This window comes from Notothenia rossii (assembly GCF_949606895.1).
Source record: "Notothenia rossii genome assembly, chromosome: 5".
In the NCBI taxonomy this organism is placed as follows: domain Eukaryota; kingdom Metazoa; phylum Chordata; class Actinopteri; order Perciformes; family Nototheniidae; genus Notothenia; species Notothenia rossii.
In genome coordinates this window covers 29,346,121-29,357,728 of record NC_136903.1, presented here as the reverse complement: position 1 = coordinate 29,357,728, position 11,608 = coordinate 29,346,121, and the positions used below count along the sequence as shown (strand labels likewise).

The window sequence follows — 11,608 nt, the reverse complement described above, 5'->3', positions numbered from 1 at the left end:
GTTGAAGGTCCAGGCTCTGGAGTTGTGGTGGATGTCAGGGATGTGACATTGAAGTGGTTGAATTTAAGTTTAGTTTGACTGTATTTCATTTTCTTATGCGCTGGTTCTTCTGACATGTTTGCGAGCTAAGTTTATCTTTCTAGGTTAACGGCTGCCACACACAGAACAACGTAACAAATAAACAAATCTCAGCTTTTTTATTGGTTGTAATGTAGGCTACTTGATACATTTGAATGGTGTGACAAAGTCCTCTTTGATTGGATTAAAATGTACATATTCTTCCTGTTATGTTTGCCTGCTTTATTTTACCTAGTGCAATATTTGAACTGCTCGAATTGACCCAAAGACACATTTTGAGTTGTATACACTGTTGGAAAGAGGAGATTCCTAGCTTTCTAATGATATCAGGATTGTTGTTGTACTCCAAATATTAAGCAAAATGTCACATTATATAATGATTGCCACCGAGTCATAATTTTGAGAAAAAGACGTTCAAAGTTTCCTCTTCTCTGGAATCCATCGATCTGATTGATTATTAGCGGGGCAAATGACCAGAGTAGCTATGGAGGGAAAATATTTTCGTTTGGATTACTTGTCTGGGGTAAACTCGCAAGTGTGTCTGTGTTAAACACACAGACGAGAAACACCGGCTGTTGTTATGCCCTGTGACGTTAAATTACTCCGTTCTCCTCTTGTAATTATGCCGTTACAAGCTTTCAAAGTTGTATTTATCATCTGGATTTGCCGAAACAAGTTTAATATTCTGAAAGCCAAGACTTTGTTTATTTGAAATCAGATGAAACTGTCACGGACCCTGCCGTGTTATCTAGATTACTATACGGTTTACATTAATAATTTCAGTGAGAGGGAGGGGGAGGGGAGCTGCTGCTGCTGCTGCGCTGAGGGGGAGCCGAGTGAGAGCGAGGTGCCTGTCTTCTTCCCTTTACAAGCTTCAAAACTGTATTTATCGTTTGTTTTTGGAAATAAAAGTTTCATATTCTGAAAGCCAAGACTTTGCTTATTTAAAATCAAACAAAAAACTCGAACCCCGGAAAAATATTTTTTTACACAAATACACGTATATTTTTCAATTGATCCATAAAAGTGGGGGGGCCAATGGCCCCTTGGCCCCCCTGCTTCCGGCGCCCCTGGCCTACGGAGATCGGGGGCCTATGATGAGCCAATAAATAAAAATAAATAAAAATCTTCTTTTTTTTTATTTCGAGTGTTTTATTTTAAATAAATAAAGTCTTGGCTTTCAGAATATGACACTTTTATTTCCAAAATCACACGATAAATACATTTTTGAAGTTTGTAAAGGAAAGAAGTCAGCTCACACTCCACTCTGCTGTTCCACAGCGCCGCTCCCCCTCCCTCTGCTGAAATCACGAATGTAAGGCATAGTAATCATAGATAACACGGCAGGGTCCGTTACAGTCTGTTTTCATCTGATTTCAAATAAACAAAGTCTTGGCTTTCAGAATATTAAACTTGTTTTGTCAAATTCAGATGATAAATACAACTTTGAAGCTTGTAACGGCATAATTACAAGCGGAGAACGGAGTAACTTAACGTCACAGCAGGCATAACAACAGCCGGTGTTTCTCGTGAGTTTTTTCCCCGGGAAACAAACACAATACACACAAATGCAAAAATACACAAACACACACACGTATACACACACACACACACACACACACACACACACACACACACACACACACACACACACACACACACACACACACGAGCTAGCTAGCTTCCCCCAGACCAGTAATCCAAACGAAAATATCTTCCCTCCATACTATTTTGATCATTTGCTCCACTAATCAATCAGATCGAGATTTTTTTCAAAAATGATGACTCCGTAACAGTCAGTGGGCACCACTTAACAGCCAATCAGAATGAGAATATGTTTCACATGTGATTATTCAAATTGCGAGTGATTGAGTGACAGATGAAGGTTGTTTAGGAGACAATTTCGGAGAAGAAAAAGTTTGAGAGTGGCGCTCAGAAAAGGAATCCTAACACTGATGTCAATTGAGCATGACATTCTTCGTGAGATGGATTTTAAGAACATCATAAACGCTTTATCGGAAGCACTGCTAAAGAGGTAAGGCAATGCTGCACTATTCATTGATTCCCAGCCTGCAGGTTTAAATGTGTTGTGCATCGTTTTACATAACTAGGTTTGTGTTATACCACCGGAGATAATGATCATTCTCATCTTCTGATACCTTGGCATTGAGGCCATATGTTGCTGTTCATGGTGCTGAATTAGTGGTGTGTGTGTGTGTGTGTGTGTGTGTGTGTGTGTGTGTGTGTGTGTGTGTGTGTGTGTGTGTGTGTGTGTGTGTGTGTGTGTGTGTGTGTGTGTGTGTGTGTGTGTGTGTGTGTGTGTGTGTGTTCACAGAGCCTGCCGAGGCTATAAATGATTTTGATTTGTGGTTTAAATAGGGGGCCTACAAAACCTGGGCCTGATGGCAGGTTAAGGTGGGCTTGCATGCAGGATCCAATTATTTGTATTGGCTGGTTTTGTACCCTACATCTATGTTAAGCTGTTCAATGTTCTACTAACACTATTTTATGTAGTTATAATATAAGATAATACATTGAGAGAGCTGAGACAGGCTATACAATTGTATCTGTTTGAATGTCCTTAAATTACAGTATTCCAAACAGAAGAACTTCTGTGTATGTGATGTGACTGACAACCTGACATGGTTTAGCCTTTTCCCACACCTATTACTTGCCTGATCAGCCTGCTCTCAGCTTTCTCATTTGTCTGTGTTGTATTGAAGCAGTGTCCTAAATGTAAAATGAATGACATTTTGTTTTAAGAACTGTTCACCTGTGGAGATTGCAGTGGCAAAGCGTTCCTGTGTAGCTGGAACAGCACTCTGCACCACAATTTTGCACTGCTGTTCCAGACCGCACACTACTCCACACTCAACCTGGCTGCTGTACCCCCTGTCCTCAGCTGCACTGAAACAGAGCAGCGATGGCACAAGCCAAGAACCATGGTAAGTACAGTATGTGTTCACAACCAATCCACGGTTTAATGAGTATTTCCTTTGTGCCAAGAGCTGATTTAGTATGTTGCATCAGCAACCTTTTCAATTAATTTGACAATTATTTTGTGTAATTAATAGGGTGTGAAACCAGGCAGAGTGAGTGACATGGTGTTCATCTCCACTAAGCCAAAGCAGTTTACAGTTGCTGACGGTGTAAGGTAATATCTATTGTCCTAAGTAATTGTATGTAGCCTGCTACAACTTTGTGATTGTTGTCTGAGTGTAAAATTGTTTTCTTAAAGTCCTAATTATCATATAAACATGTTCAAAGGAATACACGTTACAAGGCCGTGCGGGGGGAGCTGCCAGACCCAGATGTCCTCAAAGTCAGCGAGTCATACAAGGACTTCTCAGCAGACATCGCACCACGAAAAAAAAACGAATGGCTCACTACTCAACTACTCAACAGCAATGTAGTGCCGACTTTCTTACACGCTGGAAGGCAATCGCTTTTCTTTACCCCGAAATCCGCTCATTCTTGCTCTCGGTGTGTCAATGTTTATTTGCCAAACTAACTTTAAAATAGGCATTTTCCACCGAGAATAAAACGAAATTCGGCCATGTTTTTTTTTTCTGCAGGGAGAAATTTGAAGATCACGTGACATAGACGCCAGCCATTGGAATGAATGGAATGCAGTTGGAGGTCAACCAATCACAGAGCTTGAGAACTAATCACGGGGCTTGTCAAACAGAGCACATGTTGTAGTCCTAAACGATAGCTGGGGATTCTGGGTAGTGTAGTGTCTTCTGCCATCCTTTACTCCGAAAAAATATTTTTTTCTCCGAATCGAAGGGGAAAAATACAAAAGCATTGTAAATAATTGGAGCGTCACAACTGCACGTCGCTCCTGGAGTGTGTTGAATTCCAGGTAATTATCTAAATTTAACAACCCAAAATGTAGGGTTATTAGCAGTAGCGCCGAAACTGTGGCGCGCTTACAGTAATTGCGCCGCATGAGCGCATAAAGGGGCGCCGTGCTTCGGATGAGGCTCCCTCCGCAAGATGAGGCACCCTCCGCAAGATGAGGCACCCTCCGCGAGGTGAGGCCCCACGCAGTCTGCGTGTAGAGAGAGGCTGGTGAAGATGTTTCTTGGGCCAGGACTGCCAAGTCATCATATCGAAAAACAAAAGACATCATTACTGATTTTAAAGACACGTTAAGTGATATGACACAACTCAACCATCAAATGAAACTTATTTGTATTGATTTAAGTTTAATTTCAAAGAGTTTTATTTATTCCCACAGCTATAGAAAGTATATGGCCCCTGTACAAACAAGTGTGCAAGTATAGAATGACATAACAGTCGCAAATGGTTCCTTAAACCCACCGATCAAGATTACTATAAAAATGCCTAGCAACTGCGGGACTAGCCAAACACTTTTGCGGTGGGCGTATGATTGTGCCTGCCCCCCCACCCCCGCCTCTTTTTTTTGTGTTACATGTCCATTTATGTTCATTCAAAATCTGCCAGATAGTTCACCGGTTTCACAAGCAGCTCCAGCCTTGAGTCCGCTCACTGAGCTGTTCATCAACACACCCCCAACCCCCCCCCCCCCCCCCCCCACACACACACACACACACACTCACACAAAAGCCAGTTATACAAGCCTTTGCATGCACAAGCTCACACACCCTTTGACGAACACACACACACACGTACACAGCTGAATGAGTTTGGTCCTAACAAAAACATGTGTCAAACCAATATCTGTCTCCCTTCACTACCTCTCAATTTTCAGCTCAAGGACAGAGAAAGGGAGGTAGAAAACAAAATGAGAAAGTGACTGACAGGAAGAGAGACAAGAAAAGAGTGATGTGAGGCAAACCTTTCATTTTAATACATGCACACTTTTCAATAAATGTTATAGCACATGTCTATTCGCAAGTGAATGGCTACGGTATAAATATTTAAAAAACAGTCAACACCCTTAACATTCTTTAGAATTTTACATTTGAAACTATGCAATTTGAATAGATTTTCATTAAAAGATATAAGACCACTACAACATGTAAATGAAACACTCAGCTATCTCGATCCAGCAAACAAAAAAATGACCATCTGTTTTTTCCCACAAATGAAATTCAGAATACTAAAATGCCACCATTTTTTTGGCAGGTGGAACTGATGAGAGGAGCTTTCAACAAAAACACATTTGAGATGATGGCCAGGCCAAGTCCATATATGTAATGGCAGTCAAATATTTCCAAAATATCACTGATTGTTTCTCTGAAGGCATCAACATGAGTCTAAAAAGGAGATATACAGATTTTTTTCGATGAAGATATCACTGTCACATCAGGGTAGAACACAGAGTGATACTCACAATAAAAACATTTTTATTGCTCAAATGTATGGTGGCTGAAAGGTGCAAAAAAACAGATCTGGAACAGTTGGCTTTTAAAAGAATGGACCCTACATTATATCATAGCTCTCTTGTCAAATTGCATTTTTCTCATTGTTAATTTGGATGTTTACCCTTCACAGATTAATGTTTGTGCACAACTATTTTTGTTTAAGACATGTGCATAGTGACATCAAAACTATTTATGTGATATGGAAACTTGAAGCCTCCACTGCACATAAACTATTAAAACATTTGTTTTATTGCAGTAGGAGTATGGAGGTTATTCCCTATCTTTATTCAAGAGTGTGGTCTTTCAATTTGAGGGCATCATTTATTGATTTCACGTCCAGATTTTGTATTTCTTTCCCTCAAATCCTGTCCTCGCACTCAAATAGCGCCTGCTTGCCCTTAGATTTGCTCTGCTTCTGCTCAAACTGTACGCTTGCACTCAGATATATTGTTGCTTGCTCAGATGTCCTGTTTTCCAGTTTAAAACCTTCTCCTCACAGTCAGGCTGCTTCTGTGCGCTCGTCAAATGTCTGCTCTCAGATTTCTGCTCTGCGCTTGGATTTTTTGTGCAACAACCCTGTCACAATCCCTCAATCAACAGGAGGGCCAAGTGAAGTGTTGTCTCCTTGTGGGCGCGTTCGCTTGACCTATTAGAGCGTCCCGCAAGGGCGGTTGCTTTTTAACCGGGTTTATAAACTCCCGCCCTCCACGGCTTTATTAAATGTACTTCACTTGCTTTATTTACGACTTTTGGAAAAAAGGGCAATTAATATATATATATATATATATATGCAGAGTTGGGTGTAACGCGTTACTATAATAATATTACTGTTGTCAGTAACGGAGTAGTGTAACGTGCTACTTTTATAATTCAGTAATCACACTACAGTTAACATTGCCCCGACACGCGTTACTTCGTTAGTTACTAAAATCAGTCATAATCACACTGACAGACAAGAGGGGTTTCCGCCGCGGGTTTATATGTAGGCTACTACGTAATATGCGCGATTTGCACATCCACATCTCCACGTGCAGTGCTGCATAAACATGGCTGAGTCAGCGATAACTTTCGAGGGGTGGAGGTATGCCCATTATTTTGAGTTCGTCCAAAGAATAGACAGGAATGTGACGGTGAGGTGCAAACTGTGTCCAGGCCAGGAGCTGTTATCCACTGCTGTAAACACCACGTCAAACCTCAACAAACACCTGCAAAGAACACATGCTAAGGTGAAGCTAACACACAAGCTATTTGTTGTTTGTTTATGTCACGTAGTCTGTTCTTCTTCTCTGTCTTCCGGTTGTTGCCTGTTTTGAATGACAAATACACACTACCGCCGCCTGCTGGTAAGGAGAGTTATTGCCACTCACGCATGCGCAGTTCGTAGTGCTCGGCGAGTAAAGTAACGAGTAAAGTAACGAGTTACTTTATGTAGATAGTAATGAAGTAGTGTAATATATTACTTTTTTTAAAGTAATATGTAATATGTAATATATTACATTTTTGTAGTAACGACCCCATCTCTGTATATATGTATGTATGTGTATATATATATATATATATATATATATATATATATACCATCACCCGTAGTTTTTTTCTATTACATATTAGCTACATATAACGTTAATAGTAGCCCTAGCACATGGACAGGAGGCCATTTGCTGGAGCAAACAAACAGTCTGGAGGATCGCTGTCCAACATGGACCAAAGTCAAGGACCTCAAGTACGTTTTTTTATTTTAATGGTACTATTAACGTTATGTTACTTCCTTCAAATTAATTTGGTATTCATATTTGCGGCACATCTATGATAACTAGAGAATGCAATTCCTGAAGAAATTGCAAGTGGGAATGCTTTATGCTGAAAATCTGACGCTAAACTGCTATGCTGGAATGTAATGTGTAAGAAGAAAGTGAAGAATTTAAATTGAAATGATACATGAACACTGGGGTCTTGAATATGTGATGAGAGAAGAAAAGAAAGTAAAAAGGCTTGGAAAAGCAGCAGAATATTTGAACTGCAAACTTCTGAACTAACTTGATGGCGAATGATCTGTCGCCATGGCAACGGCATTTTTCGACACCCCATACTACGCTTAGATGCGTTGATGGCTGCATCGTTACCAAACCTGTGAAGTTTTGGCGCGTTTGGAGCAGTTTCACTGAAGTTATGAGAAAACCGTGTTTCATGGCGAGCATTGTGTTGCCATGGCAACGGCATTTGAAGAAATCTCAAAACTGTTGAGTCAATGTCTTCACGGCTGGACTGTTAGCACACATGTGAAGTTTGAGCGCTTTTTGAACATTTTCATAGGAGTTATAGAAACATCATGTTTTATGGCGAGGGATGCGTTTCCATGGAAACGGCATATGGTGAGATCTCAGAATTGGTGTAGAACTGTTGAGGCATGGAACGGTGATATACAAGTGAAGATTGGGGGACGATTGGACCGTGTCGATGGGACTTACAGCCACATCGTGTTTCATGGCGAGTGGTCCGTCGCCATGAAACGACATTTGATGACACCCCATACTACGCTTAGATGCGTTGATGGCTGCATCGTTCCCAAACCTGTGAAGTTCTAGGCTGTTTGGAGTATTTTCACTGAAGTTATGAGAAAACCGTGTTTCAAGGCGAGCATTGTGTTGCCATGGCAACGGCATTTGAAGAAATCTCAAAACTGTCCCGTAGATGTCTTCACGGCTGGACTGTTTGCACACTGCTATCTGAAGTCTGCTGCTCTGAGCATGTCAGTTGGAGTGATGACATCATCGTGTTCCATTACACAGGTGTTTATAGTTGAGATCAAAGGCTTCATTGTTCTGAATGAGAGATAAACCTCTTACATGTGAACGTTTTGTGGAAGAACTGTAACAGATATCTGTGAAATTTCAAAACGTGAAGCATGTCAAGGAAGTTGAGCATCTGAAGTGTAATGTTTGTGTAGTTTCGGGTTAATAATGTGGCCTTTTTGGCAGTTTAATTTTTTTAATAATTAAATAATTTTTTGCTTAATTATTTGTCATTTTTCAAGTTACGAGATGTTTTCCTACGTTTGTCATGATAAATTATGTATCAGGAATGTAGGGTTTGGGAATTATGGCAGTTTAAAAAAAATATATGAATGCAAACTTCAAGCTGTCCTCCACTCTAGCTGTGACATCAAACACTCCAGTTAATGTTAAAATGTGAAGAAAACCTCTAAAACAAGGTCTGAACAATGTTTAATATCTCTAAAACTAAGAAACAGATTCAAAAGCTGTTTTACACGAACAAGGTCAGAAAGATGTGTAACATTTGAAAGTTAGAATGAGGTCTCTGAGTGAAAGTATGAATGAACAGTTAGCAGTTGAAGTCGCATGAAGATTTGTTGAAGTTGAAGAATTTCTCCATTGACTTCAATGTTAAAAATGCGATGTATTATGGGATGTATCTCTGGAATTATGAAAGTTATGAATGAGAAAAGTAATAGCCATCGATTTCCTACAGAGCTGAACGTTTTGATGTTTGAACGGAGTTTCTGCGATCAATGTAATTACGTAACCAGATGAGTGATTACAGCGCCCGGTATCATTTTACACACATTTGTATCATACAGATGCAGGACTTACACACGCCTGTTATCTGACCGACAGGTCCGCACGCACTCTCCAGCCGAAACTCTAATAAGCATTCATTCACAAACTAAATCAGAAGACCTTTAACGTTTTACAACCGGTTCGCTCCTTTGTTCCTCGCTGTACATAGCTCCAGTTTGGGCATTGGCCTGTCATCAGATTGTATTTGTTGTTGCTGCTGCTGCAGCGGAAGTTTAGTACAATTATTTTTGATGAAATACTCCAAATCTCCACCCTCCATAATTGCACTTGCTTCAGTTGCTTGCTACTTTCTAATGGCGGTGAGAGTGGTGCAGTGACGCTATCTATCTTCTATCGATTAGATTTATGATTCGAAAATTATAAAAGTAGGGTAGACATTTGGATATTATCCGACTGAACAAAACGTGCATTTACCTAACAGGTTCGTTTTCCACTGACCTTTTATCAAGCTATTTTCCAAAATCCTATGGAGAAATCCCATTGCTATTTTGTCGAGGGAAACCGAGCTTACTCCCGCTTTTTGGGACGCGTCACTGCACCACTAAGTTGATGCGATTTGATTGGATTGTGAGGTAAGGGAAGCCAGCCGCCTTTATGCAATTTTTTTTTTTTGGGCTGGCCTCCTCTCGCAACAGAGAGTGCAATCTACTGTTTCACCGTAACACCTAGAGGGGCGCTGTTTCACTCTTTGTAAAATAATCAATGAGAATGGGGGAGAGACGGGCCGGCAGCAACACACAACAAATAATTTCCGAAACTAAACGAAGTGTTTTCATTTATTTATTAAAATTATAACTACAATCCGAAAAAACAGGGGAAGCCTGGCTTCCCTTGGCCTCCAGGAGAAAACGCCACTGCTGTCTCTGCTCTCTTGGCTGATATACTTGGTGACTCTGAGATATGGTCTGAACGGTAGCTAGGTGCAGTGGCTCTAGATGCTGTAGATCCATATATGGACCGAGCATACTGATTGTTAAGCAGCATACGTAACCCTGATTTCTCTGCTTCAGCGTCGAAGTCGCCTGCATCTTCAGTAAATCTTACTCTCATTAACTGTAGTAGATTTGCAGTTACAGCTGAGCATGCATCAATTTTCCTGCAAATTTCCTGATTAGGTGCTGTATGAAGTCGAATGTTGTCATAAGAGTCTTTTAATTCGGATTCAAGCCTCTCAACTTCGTCCATCATGTTATACATGTCACACTCAGGGCATTCTTCTTTAAGTCTAGTACGAATGTCTCTTACCTCATTTTTCCATTTTTCATACACCGTTTTGAACTTATTTTCCTTTTGAGTTAACTCTTGCTCTTTAACTTCTTGCATTTTTGGTGTTAGCCGTCTTCTTCTCTCATCTTTCTCTTCTGCTTCAAAGTCTGAGCTTTGCTCTTTTTCATGTAGCGACATTAAATCAGACTGACAGACTAAGTTACAGGCAACTGGAATGGCAACTTTTGGAATACCTTTAACACTTAGCCAACACAATTCTTAACAGTAATAACCCTTAACAATAACAGTTACTTTTCAGTAACTTTAAATATATTTTCTTTACTTTATACAAATAAGTCTTTATTACCTTTAACTTATTTGTGGGACTATCCATTGATTATTTGAGGTTTACATTTAAAAGTACAGTTCAACCTGAAGAGCCACGCAGAAACCTGAATTCACTCCAGGAGAAGATGCTCAGCTGCACACTGAAGCCCGTGTTCCGCAGGACAACAGCAGACAGTCAGATGAAGCTTGTCGTCCGCAAAGGATACGCAGCACACTGTCAAACGAAGCTTGTCGTCCGCACAGGATACGCAGCACACCGTCTGATGAAGCCTGTCGTCCGCACGGGATACGCAGCACACCGTTCGACAGGGGTGGACTGGGACTAAAAATCAGCCCGGGACTCTCGACCGGCACACTTCGGTACCGCCGGCCCACCGCGGTGCTAGTGACTTACCGCAGAGGTAGACATTTAGGGTAAAATGCCACTGGCATTATATAATCACTGGCCCCACCATTGTAACCACTGGCCCGGAGCATTCGTCCACAAAAAAATCGACTAATAATGAAGAAAATTAACACTTTTTTTTGCAATAGTAATGTATGCACTAACTACATTACTAGTACTACAACATTTGAATTATCACTTCTTCCTCATTTTCCTCAATTGTTCATATTTGGTTTATTAAAATAATGATATTGTGGTCATTTAAAAAAAATGTCTGCTATTATTATGTGTATTATTATTTGTATAATGCACTTTCTGCCTTCCTGTCATTAGGAGTTAGAAATGTAATGGCTATGTAATTGATTAGATTAGAACCTTCATTATCCTAAACTACTGGGACATTTCGCCATACCTTTATATTGTCTACTCTTCACTTACTTGTCAGCATAGGTCGGCATTGATGTACAGAGCCGACAGAAGACCTTGTTTATATTGGCATCATATTGAGAGGTGCAGTGACGCGTCCTAAAACCAGGAAGTAAGCTGCTGGTTCCCTCGACAAAAAGCAATGGGATTTCTCCACAGGGAAAAAATAGCTGGAAATAAGGTCTGTGGAAAAAAAACCTGTTTGATAAATG

General features: G+C 40.4%; 1 long non-coding RNA gene across 1 annotated transcript; it reads left to right on the top strand.

The window, feature by feature from the left end:
• The first annotated feature begins 2,904 nt into the window (after positions 1–2,904).
• On the top strand, positions 2,905–3,397 carry LOC307041117. Its single transcript, XR_013808696.1, has 3 exons — positions 2,905–3,023; positions 3,153–3,227; positions 3,346–3,397. It is a non-coding gene; the product is annotated as an uncharacterized lncRNA (long non-coding RNA).
• The last annotated feature ends 8,211 nt before the right edge of the window (positions 3,398–11,608 follow it).